This window comes from Bubalus bubalis, chromosome 1 (assembly GCF_019923935.1).
Source record: "Bubalus bubalis isolate 160015118507 breed Murrah chromosome 1, NDDB_SH_1, whole genome shotgun sequence".
NCBI classification, from domain to species: Eukaryota; Metazoa; Chordata; class Mammalia; order Artiodactyla; family Bovidae; genus Bubalus; species Bubalus bubalis.
This window is the reverse complement of record NC_059157.1, coordinates 39,178,218-39,189,164: the sequence shown is the minus strand read 5'-3', so window position 1 is coordinate 39,189,164 and position 10,947 is coordinate 39,178,218.

Below are 10,947 nucleotides of genomic sequence, written 5' to 3'. Positions count from 1 at the left end.
ATGCTAAGGTGGTGAATTTCAACTCTGGTTGTGGACAAGAGTGACCTAAGATTGATTCCCCTTCCCAAAGCACTGTGTCCAGGCTCCAGTCCCAGAGTCAGAAGCCCCCAAACCACCACCATCACGTGCACTTTTAAATGATTCCTTCTAGTGGTGACTTTTATTCACTACTCAAGGAAACTGATGGCCTTTCAGAAGAAACTGAAGATGACCACGATGTGCATCCCCTCAGACAACACCTGATGCTCAGAGGGTGTCAGGCCTGGAGGGGTGGGGAGTAAGGCCTGGACCACACGGCATGTGTGTGTTTCTGAGAGATGCTCATGCCCCTCTGGATTCCCCAGGTGTTGCCGAGGCTGCAGCTGGAATCAAGCCTTATTTCTATGACTTAACTATGCACACGTGAGCCAACCTGTCCTCTCCCCACAAAAAAAATATTACCCAATCTGCTCAGAGACACACATCAGCCTGTAACAGGAGAGGAGAGAGGCACACACCCCCGACCTGGGGCTGAGGGACCAGGGAGTCATTCTGGTGAGTTAGGGGGAGGATGTGACCATGCTGGAGGTCTCCGAGAGGTGTGTTTAGTCCCCAGGCCTCCATGTCTTTCCCTGAGATTCTGTCATCATAAATAAAGAATGATGACCCAGGGGCCTTGGCTGGCAAACCCTTGTAGCTTGGAACTGTACCCCCACCCCACCCCTGGACTTGAGGCCATCCCCAGTGGGCACAGCTGGGATCCAGGAGGAGAGAGACGGGGCTCTCGGACCTCAGCTCCCAGGACCCCAGGCCTGCCTCCCCAACATGGTACCCTGACTCCCACCTGCTGGCCGCTGGATCCTGATCCCTGTGACCCAGGACTGTCCCCAAGCAGCCCTGCTGAAGCGTGTCCTGCCTGTCTCCACAGGCCAAGGCCGCGTCAGCAAATGCGGTGACCAAGGTTCAGGGACAAGGCACGCAGTCACAGTGCAGCTCTGTCCACCGAGGACTGCCCTGAGGCACCTCTCGGGAAGGCGCTTTATGTCCCTCTCACACCCAAATAGGGAAACAGGACTCTGGTTCAAGGAACTGGAAGGCCAGGCCCCTCTGCAAGCTGCTACCTCAGACCCTTCAGGGTCCCCACAGCTTCGAGATGAGACCCTCCGTTAATTCACTAACTTGCTTGGACCCCCTTGCAATACTTAGGTTCGGGGATGGGGCAGGGTTGTAGTTACTCCTGCAGGATGGGTGATTGGTATATGTTGGATGGTCCTCGGATGGTAGTCCAATCAAGAGGGGAGAGAAGGAAGTTATTTAGAGGCAGAGTGAGTTCAGAGATGATCAGGTGCAAACCTTCATTTCAAACCGGAGGGAAACAGAGACTTAGTGAGGTGATGGATGGTACAGAATCACTTGGAGTTTGATGCCAGAAATAAGGTGAGGGCTTCCCTGGTGGCTCATCGGTAGAGAATCTGACTGCCAATTCAGGAGACGCAGGTTCAATCCCTGATCCAGAAAGATCCCATGTACCGAGAAGCAGCTCAGCCCGTGGGCCATAACTACTGAGCCAGTGCTCTGGACTCTGGGAATCTCATCCAGGCCAGAATACTGGAGTGGGTTGCCATTTCCTTCCCCAGAGAATCTTTCTGACCCAGGAATCGAACCCAGGTCTCCTGCATGGCAGGCAGATTCTTTACCAACTGAGCTATCATGGAAGCTCCTCAATAAGAGAAGCCACCACAATAAGAAGTCTGAGCAGTGCAACTAGGGAGTAGCCTTTGTTCACCAGAACTAGAGAAAAGTCTCCAGCCTTGAAGACCCAGCCCAGCCAAAAGTAAATAAATACAACTGTTTTAAAACGAAAAAGGAAATAGGGTGAGGACCTCAGCACCCTGACTGGTCACCCAGTTCCCTCTGTGAATGCAGCCTGTGTGGTTTCCTGGGAAATCAGTCAAGTCCTGGACAAGAGGTGATGAGGTTGCCGAGGCTGGGGTTCCTTGGGGGACACAGAGGCACCGCAGTGGCCGCAGGAACAGAAGGGACAGTCCAAAGTTGGCATCAGGCAGCGTGGGGGTGAGTGACCGGTGGACAGTCTCGGCAACAGTTCTTTGGGCTTCGAAAAGATGAGCTCACGCCAGAGGTGGACAAGAAAGACGTTACTGGGTGAGTCAGCCTCCAGATGCAGAGGCGTGGACACATCAGGGCCCCAGGGACATGCCCACCTTGCTTGTAAGTGACCCCAGGAGGTGCCGCCTGGGTAAGGGGATGGACATCACTAAAACATGGCAATGGAAGGAGATGGAATGCCTCAGTGCATTTTGGAAACCTGATTTTTCTGTCTAAACTGATAGGCACGAGAGCATGTTGGGTTCTCCAAGTCCTGCCTTCAGCTTTGGGTCAGTGATGATGAATAACCCCTAGTTGGTGGGGTTTCGTGTGAGGCCAGGACACGACCTTGTTGGTTAGCATCCCTGTATTTGTTCATTCTAGATTACCTCTAAAATTTATATCTACAACAGAAGTTCCCATTAGGATTGAGGCCACTTTTTCCTTTGGCTGTGAGTTCATCCTCACACTCTAGCACCTGGGCGAGCCCGGGGAGTCCAGTTAAAGAGCTGCAGTCCTGCCCTGCTGCCCAGGCTCCTGACCATGCCCTGGGCCACCCTCCCACCATCTCTGGATGTCCCATGCCAATAACCTTCTAACTTGCCTTCTTCCTGCAGAAAAATATTAGGAAAACAACCATCAAGTTCCTGAGGATCAAAAGAGTCTACAGTTCATGCTGTGTATATGCAGATCCTGTGTCACATCCTCAAGGCTGGAGCAGAGTTTTCCATTTCCATCGGGTGGAATTGCCAGAAACTGGTATTCCTCAGAGTGAGAATGAGTGGTAGTTGCTCAGTCATGTCCGACTCTTTGCGACCCCACAGACTGTATCCCACCAGGCTGCTCTGTCCATGGGATTCTCCAGGCAAGAACACTGGAGTGGGTTGCCATTTCCTCCTCCAGGGGATCTTCCCCACCCAGGGATCGAATCTAGGTCTCTCACACTGGGGGCAGATTCTTTACCCTCCGAGCCACCAGGGAAGCCCAGTGTTCCTCAGAGGAATGTTTAAGGTCTGCTGTTTGAAGCTTGGTAATTTTACCTGGGCTTCTTCTCATTCAGATGAATCTACCCATATTGAAAATGCCTTCTAGCCCAACTGCAAATTTTCATAAACCCACTTCCCTGCTTATTTCTCACTAGATAAGTCCACACGCGACAGGCAGAATTCAATCTCAACTTGACTAGAAAACACAAGAAAACCAAGAATCACTTACTCAGGAAAAAATATTGCTCTTTCAGATTTAAACAGGTTTTTTTCCCCCTTAGTCAAGATGTATTTATTGTCATTTCCAGAATTACCCTTGTAAGTATCTGGTTATCATAACCACAAAAAGACAGCTTATTAGTTTCAACTGCTGGATAAAAGCATGCGGCATTTTCAAGATTTCTGGTTTCACCCTTTTAACCCAAAGAATAACTATAAATAGATGGTAAAGTCTGGGATTTCCACAGCTAAGTGCTGCTATAAATAGTTTTAAACATTTTCCCACTTCATGCTTTCTAAAAGAACATTCTCCACTTCCTTTCTTGGATAACCTCTGGGAATAGAGTGAAATCGCATTCAGAATTTTATTGAGGGGTTTAATGAAACTCTTAATGAACCTATTAGCAGCATTCTATCTAAACATTCCTAAAAAACAACCTATCTAAACATTTCCAATTCTGAAAAACTGAAAAGGAAATGATCCTATTATAAATTAGTTAAATAGTCCTGGGAAATGTATTTTTAAATTAAATTTTTAGCTTTCTCATCTATTCACTCTTGTTACTGGGAATTTTCTTAAAAAAAAAAAAAAAATTAAGCCACCACCTGGGCTCCTCACTTACAGTTGCTATTTACCTTAAGTGAAATTTACTCTAATTTTCTTGAGAACTTAGCTAGATTGGGAACTGTAGAGGCTACCAAATGAAAAAATTTTTTTCTTTCACTCTTCTTTACACATTAACATCCAGGAAAAAAAACAAACAAAAAACAGATGTGAGTTCACTTCAGCTGTTCATGTCTCCACACTATTTATCTCCCTGCTTCAAGAATATTCATAAGACACCTTATCGAACACTCAGGTCCTGAATACCCTGAAAAATCTGTCAGTAAATGCCTTCCCATGGTGCATGCCTGTGGCAGTCAGAGCGAAGTCCGAGTGCCTCCTCTCTCCTGAGAGGGACGCCGGCATTCTAGCAACCTCTGCTGGTCGTTATTTTTGACTGAGGAGAAAGCAAAATTAGCCAGTCTCCTAAATGGCAGAGAAATTAACAAAGAAAGAATAGCAACACACACAGGTAATGTTAGTCAGACTTTGGTAAAGAATCCGCCTGCAATGCAGGAGACGCAGGTTCGATCCCTGGGTGGGGAAGATCCCCTGGAGAAGGAAATAGCGACCCGTTCCAGTCCTCACCTGGAAAATTCCCTGGACAGAGGAGCCTGACGGGCTATAGTCATGGGGTCACAAAGAGTCGGACACGACTGAGCAGTAGCAGCAGCATGTTTCTTGTTTTGTATTTTTGTAAAAAACAAACACAAAAAAAAGCAGGAGAGTGGTAGGGGAGCAATGAGTCTATAAAATTTTTTTCTTTTTATTTTTTTATTGAAGGACAATTGCTTTACAGAATTCTGTTGTTTTCTGTCAAAGCTCAACATGAATCAGATATAGGTATACATATGTCCCCTCCCTTTTGAACCTCCCTCCCATCTCCCCCTGCATCCCACCCCTCTAGGTTGACTCAGAGCCCCTGTTTGAGTTTCCTCAGCCATACAGCAAATTTCTGTTGGCTATCTATTTTACATATGGCAATGTAAGTTTCCATGTTACTCTTTCCATGCATCTCACCCTCTCCTCCCCTCTCCCCATGTCCGTAAGTCTATTCTCTATGCCTGTTTCTCCATTGCTGCCCTTTAAATAAAGTCTTCAGTGCCATTCTTCTAGATTCCAAATATATATATTAGAACACAATATTTATCTTTCTCTTTCTGACTCACTTCACTCTGTTTAATAGATTCTAGGTTCATCCACCTCATCAGAACGGACTCAAACGTGTTCCTTTTTATGGCTGAGTAACATTCCATTGTGTATATATACCACAAATTCTTTATCCATCCATCCATTGATGGACATCTAGGTTGCTTCCATGTTCTAGCTATTGTAAATAGTGCTGCAATGAACACTGGGATACATGTGTCTCTTTCAATTTTGGTTTCCTCAGGGTACATGCCTAGGAGTGGGCTTGCTGGGTCATATGGTGGTTTTATTCCTAGTTTTCTAAGGAATCTCCATACCATCTTCTGTAGTGGCTGTATCAATTTACATTCCCACCAACAGTGCAAGAGCATTCCCTTTTCTCCACACCCTCTCCAGCATTTATTGTTTGCAGACTTTTTGATGATGGCCATTCTGACTGGTGTGAGGTGATATCTCACTGTAGATTTGATTTGCATTTCTCTAATAATGACTGATGTTGAGCATCTTTTCATGTGTTTGTTAGCCATCTGTATGTCTTCTTTGGAGAAATGTCTGTTTAAGTCTTTTTCCCACTTTTTGATTGGGTTGTTTGTTTTTCTGCATTGAGTTGTATCAACTGCTCGTATATTGTGGAAATTAATCCTTTGTCAGTTGTTGCATTTGCTATTGTTTTCTCACATTCTGAGGGTTGTCTTCTCACCTTGCTTATAGTTTCCTTTGCTGTGCAAAAACTTTTAAGTTTAATTAGGTCCCACTTGTTTACTTTTGTTTTTATTTCCGTTACTTTAGGAGGTGGGTCACAGAGGATTTTGCTTTGATTTATGTCATTGAGTGTTCTGCCTATGTTTTCCTCTAAGAGTTTTATAGTTTCTGGTCTTAGCTTCAGGTCTTTAATCCATTTTGAGTTTATATTTGTGTATGGGGTTAGGAAGTGTTCTAATTTCATTCTTTTACATGTGGAGTTGTTCAGTTTTCCCAGCACTATTTATTGACGAGGTCGTCTTTGCCCCATTGTATATTCTTGCCTCCTTTGTCAAAAATAACGTACCCATAGGTGCATGGGCTTATTTCTGGGCTTTCTATCTTGTTCCATTGGTCTATATTTCTGTTTTTGTGCCAGTACCATACTGTCTTGATGACTGTAGCTTTGTAGTATAACCTTAAGTCAGGAAGGTTGATTCCTCCAGCTCCATTCTTTCTCAGGACTACTTTGGCTATTCAGGGTCTTTTATGTTTCCAAATGAATTGTGGAATTTTTTTTCTAGTTCTGTGAAAAATGCCATTGGTAATTTGATAGGGATTGCATTGAATCTTTAGATTGCATTTGGTAGTATTTTCACAATATTGATTCTTTCTACCCAGGAACATGGAATATCTCTCCATCTGTTTATGTCACCTTTGATTTCTTTCATTAGTGTCTTATAATTTTCTGTGTACAGTTCTTTTGTCTTCTTAGGTAAGTTTATTCCTAGATATTTAATTCTTTATGTTGCAATGGTGAATAGGATTGATTCCTTAATTTCTCTGATTTTTCATTGTTAATGTATAAAAATGCAAGTGATTTCTGCCTATTTATTTTGTATCCTGCAACTTTGTTAAATTCACAGATTAGCTCTAGTAATTTTCTGATACTATCTTTAGAGTTTTCTATGTACAGTAGCATGTCATCTGCAAACAGTGAGAGCTTTACTTCTTTTCCAATCTGGATTCCTTTTATTTCCTTTTCTTCTGATTGCCACAGCTAGGACTTCCAGAACTATGTTGAATAATAGTGGTGAAACACCGTTGTCTTGTTCCTAATCTTAGGGGTAATGCTTTCAGTTTTTCACCATTGAGAATAATGTTTGCTGTAGGCTTATCATGTATGACCTTTACTATGTTGAGGTAGGTTCCTTCTATACTCATTTTTTAAAGAGTTTTAATCATCAATGGGTGCTGAATTTTGTCAAAGGCTTTTTCTGCATCTATTGAGATGATCATATGGTTTTTATCTCTCAATTTGTTAATATAGTGTGTCATATTGATTGATTTATGTATATTGAAGAATCCTTGCATTCCTGGAATAAACCCAACTTGATCATGGTATATGAGCTTTTTGATGTGTTGCTGAATTCTGTTTGCTAAAATTTTGTTGAGGATTTTTGCGTCTATGTTCATCAGTGATATTGGCATGTAGTTTTCTTTTTTGTGTTGTCTTTGTCTGGTTTTGGTATCAGGGTGATGGTGGCCATGTAGGATGAGTTTGGAAGTGTTCCTTCGGCTGCAATTTTTTGAAAGAGTTTTAGAAGGATGGCTAGGCATTAGCTCTTCTCTAAATATTTGATAGAATTCTCCTGGGAAGCCATCTGGTCCTGGGCTTTTGTTTTTTGGGGGATTTTTGATCACAGCTTCAATTTCAGTGCTTGTAATTCAGTTGTTCATAATTTCTATTTCTTCCTGGTTCAGTCTTGGAAGAATGAACTTTTCTAAGAATCTGTCCATTTCTTCCAGGTTATCCATTTTATTGCCATATGCTTTTTCATAGTAGTCTCTTATAATCCTTTGTATTTCTGCCTCCACAGGCATTTCCCATCACAGTCTCCTCCCTCACCTCCCCTCACAGCCCTCACCCTGGGATCACGCCACGCTCCCCAAACTCCAGCTCCCAGCTGCTGCACCTTCCAGGTGACCCTTGACCCCATTCGGGGTAGATATGGCTGCGACAAGGACTGTCTGATTCTCATCCCATTTAGGCTGCCACAGATCAGCTGCTTTACTCTCAGCCTTAAATGTTTCTCCTCTGACTCAAGGCAGTTGCCCCGCTGTGGGGATGGGACCCCTGCCTCAGTTCCCCCACCCACCGAGGGCAGGTCTAGGCCTGCTAACACTCCTGTTTTCCCCCCAGCTCCTTCATCCTCCTGAGTTTTGGTGGGTCTATACATCCTTTTCCACTGGTCAGGTACTCCTGTCCGCTCTCAGCTGGTGTTCTGCATGCACTTCTGTGTCTGAAGGTGTGTTCCTGATGTATCCATGGCGAGAGATGTACTCCACGTCCACCTACTCCTCCACCATCTTGTTCTTTATAATTTTTTTAATTAAACATAAAAATTAGTAGACAATTTTTAGTTTTAGATTTACAAAAAATAGTGAGCAAAAAGTTGAGCATCCCTCAGAAACCAGCCATTCCCTTCTGCCTCTAACATCTTACGCTAGTGGTATACCCTTGCTACAGTTGATGACCAACCTGAACAGTGACTAAAGTCCATAGTTTACATGAGCGTTCACTTTTTGTGCTGTGTGTTTTATGGGTTTTGACAAAAGCATAGACATGTACCCATCGTTATGCTATCATACAGATTAATAATTTTACTCTCCCAAAAGTTCCTGGTGCTGTATGTATTCATCCCTTCCTCCCTCCAACCCTGAGCAAGCACTGATTTTTTTTATTGTCTCCATAGTTTCACCTTTTCCAAAATGTCATATAGTTGGAATCATACAGTATGTAACCTTTTTCAGATTAGTTTCTTTTACTTTATAATATGCATTTAAGGTTCTTCTTTTTATAGACTGATAGCTCATTTCTTTTTATGACTGAATAATATTCCATTGCCTGCATGTAGCATAGTGTATTTATCCTTTTTCTAACTGAAGTACATCTTGGTAGCTTGCAGATTTTGCAATTATAAAATAAAACTGCTGTAAACATCCATGTGCAGGTTTCTCTGCGGACCTAAGTTTTCAGCTCCTTTGGGTAAATATCATTTACCCAAATACCCAATACCCAAGGAGCGTCATTGCTGGATCACATGGTAAGAGTATGCTTAGTGCAGTACAAAACTGCCATTGTCTTCTCAAGTGACTGTACCATTTTGTATTCTCACCAGCAGTGAATGAGAGTCCCCACTGCCCCACAACCTCCCCAGTGTTTGGTGTTGTCAGCGTTCCAGATGCTGGCCCTCCTAATAGGCGTGCGGTGGCACCTCCTTGTTGGAACTTGCATTTCCCTGCTGACATGTGATGTGGTACGTCTTTTCTCAGGCTTGTCATCTGTATATCTCCTTTGGCAAAGCATCTATTAAGGTCTTTGGTCCATTTCTTTAAATGGGTTATTTGTTTTCTCACCTTTGGGATTTAAGAGTTCTTTGTATATTTTGGATAACCATTCTTTATCAGATGTGTCTTTTGCAAATATTTTCTCTTGGTCTATTTCTGATCTTCTAATTTTCTTGATAGTATCTTTCACAGAGCAGAAGGTTTAAATTTTCATGAAGGCAGTTTATCTGTCATGCCTTTCATGGATTGTGTCTTCAGTGTTCTATCCAAAAAGGCATCACTGCACCCCAGGTCTTAAGCAAGATTTGGTATCTGTGTCTTTCAAATAACTGGCCCATTTATTCTAAACTGTTGGATTTATGAGGCTAGAGTTCTTCGTGGTGTTCCCCTGCTCTTTCAGTGTTTATGGGATCGGTACTGGATCTCATCTTCCATTCCTTGATATGGTAAGCTGCGTAGTCTCTCATGTTTTTCTTGGTCAGCCTAGTTGGTAGTTTATTAATTTTACTGATCTTTTCAAAGAACTAGTTTGCGTTCAAATTTCTCCATTTCTGTTTTGAACTTTATTTATTTCTGCTATTTTTGTGATTTTAAAGTTTCTTCCCTCTGGGTTTAATCTTTTTTTTTCTCCTTTCTTTTATATTCCACAAATATGCTATATTGAACTTTCATTTTTATTCAGTTCAAACATTGTAATTACCCTAGAAACTTCCTCTTTGTCTCATTGGCTATTTAGAAGTAAATATTTTTTTGCACTTTAAATTCTTATTTTGTATTGGAATATGGCCAATTAACAATGTTGTGATGGTTTCAGGTGTACAGCAAAGGGGCTCTGCCATACATATATACACGTATCCATTCTCCTCTAAACTCCCCTCCCATCCAGGCTGCCACAAAACATTGAGCAGAGTTCCATGCGATATATAATAAGTCCCTGTTGGTTATCCATTTTAAATATAGCAGTGTGTAAAGTACACCATCTAATTTACAAATATTTGGGGATTTTTCACTTACTGATTTCTAATTTAATTAAATCAGACTTAAATTGAAGAAAGTAGGGATAACCACTAGACCATTCATGTATGACCTAAATCAAATCCCTTAGGATTATACAGTGGAAGTGAGAAATAGATTCAAGGGATTAGATCTGATAGAGTTCCTGAAGAACTATGGATGGAGGTCCATGACATTGTAAAGGAGGTAGTTATCAAAACCATCCCCAAGAAAAAGAAATGCAAAATGGCAAAATGGTTGTCTGAGGAGGCCTTGCAAATAGCTGAGAAAAGAAAAATGAAAAGCAAAGAAGAAAAGGAAAGATATACCCATCTGAATGCAGAGTTCCAAAGAATAGGAAGGAGAGATAAGAAAGCTTTCCTCAGTGATCAGTGCAAAGAAATAGAGGAAAACAATAGAATGGGAAAGACTAGAGATCTCTTCAAGAAAATTAGAGACACCAAGGGAACATTTCATGCAAAGATGGGCACAGTAAAGGACAGAAACAATATGGACCTAACAGAAGCAGAAGATATTAAGAAGAGGTGGCAAGAATACACAGAAGAACTATACAAAAAATATCTTAACAACCCAGATAAACAGAATGGTGTGATCACTCACCTAGAGCCCGACATCTTGGAGTGTGAAGTCAAGTGGGCCTTAGGAAGCATCACTATGAACAAAGCTAGTGGAGGTGATGGAATTCCAGTCGAGCTATTTCAAATCATAAAAAATGATGCTATTAAAGTGTTGCACTCAAGATGCCAGCAAATTTGGAAAACTCAGCAATGGCCACAGGACTAGAAAAGGTCAGTTTTCATTCCAATCCCAAGGAAGGGCAGTGCCAAAGAATGTTCAAACTACCATACAATTGCACTA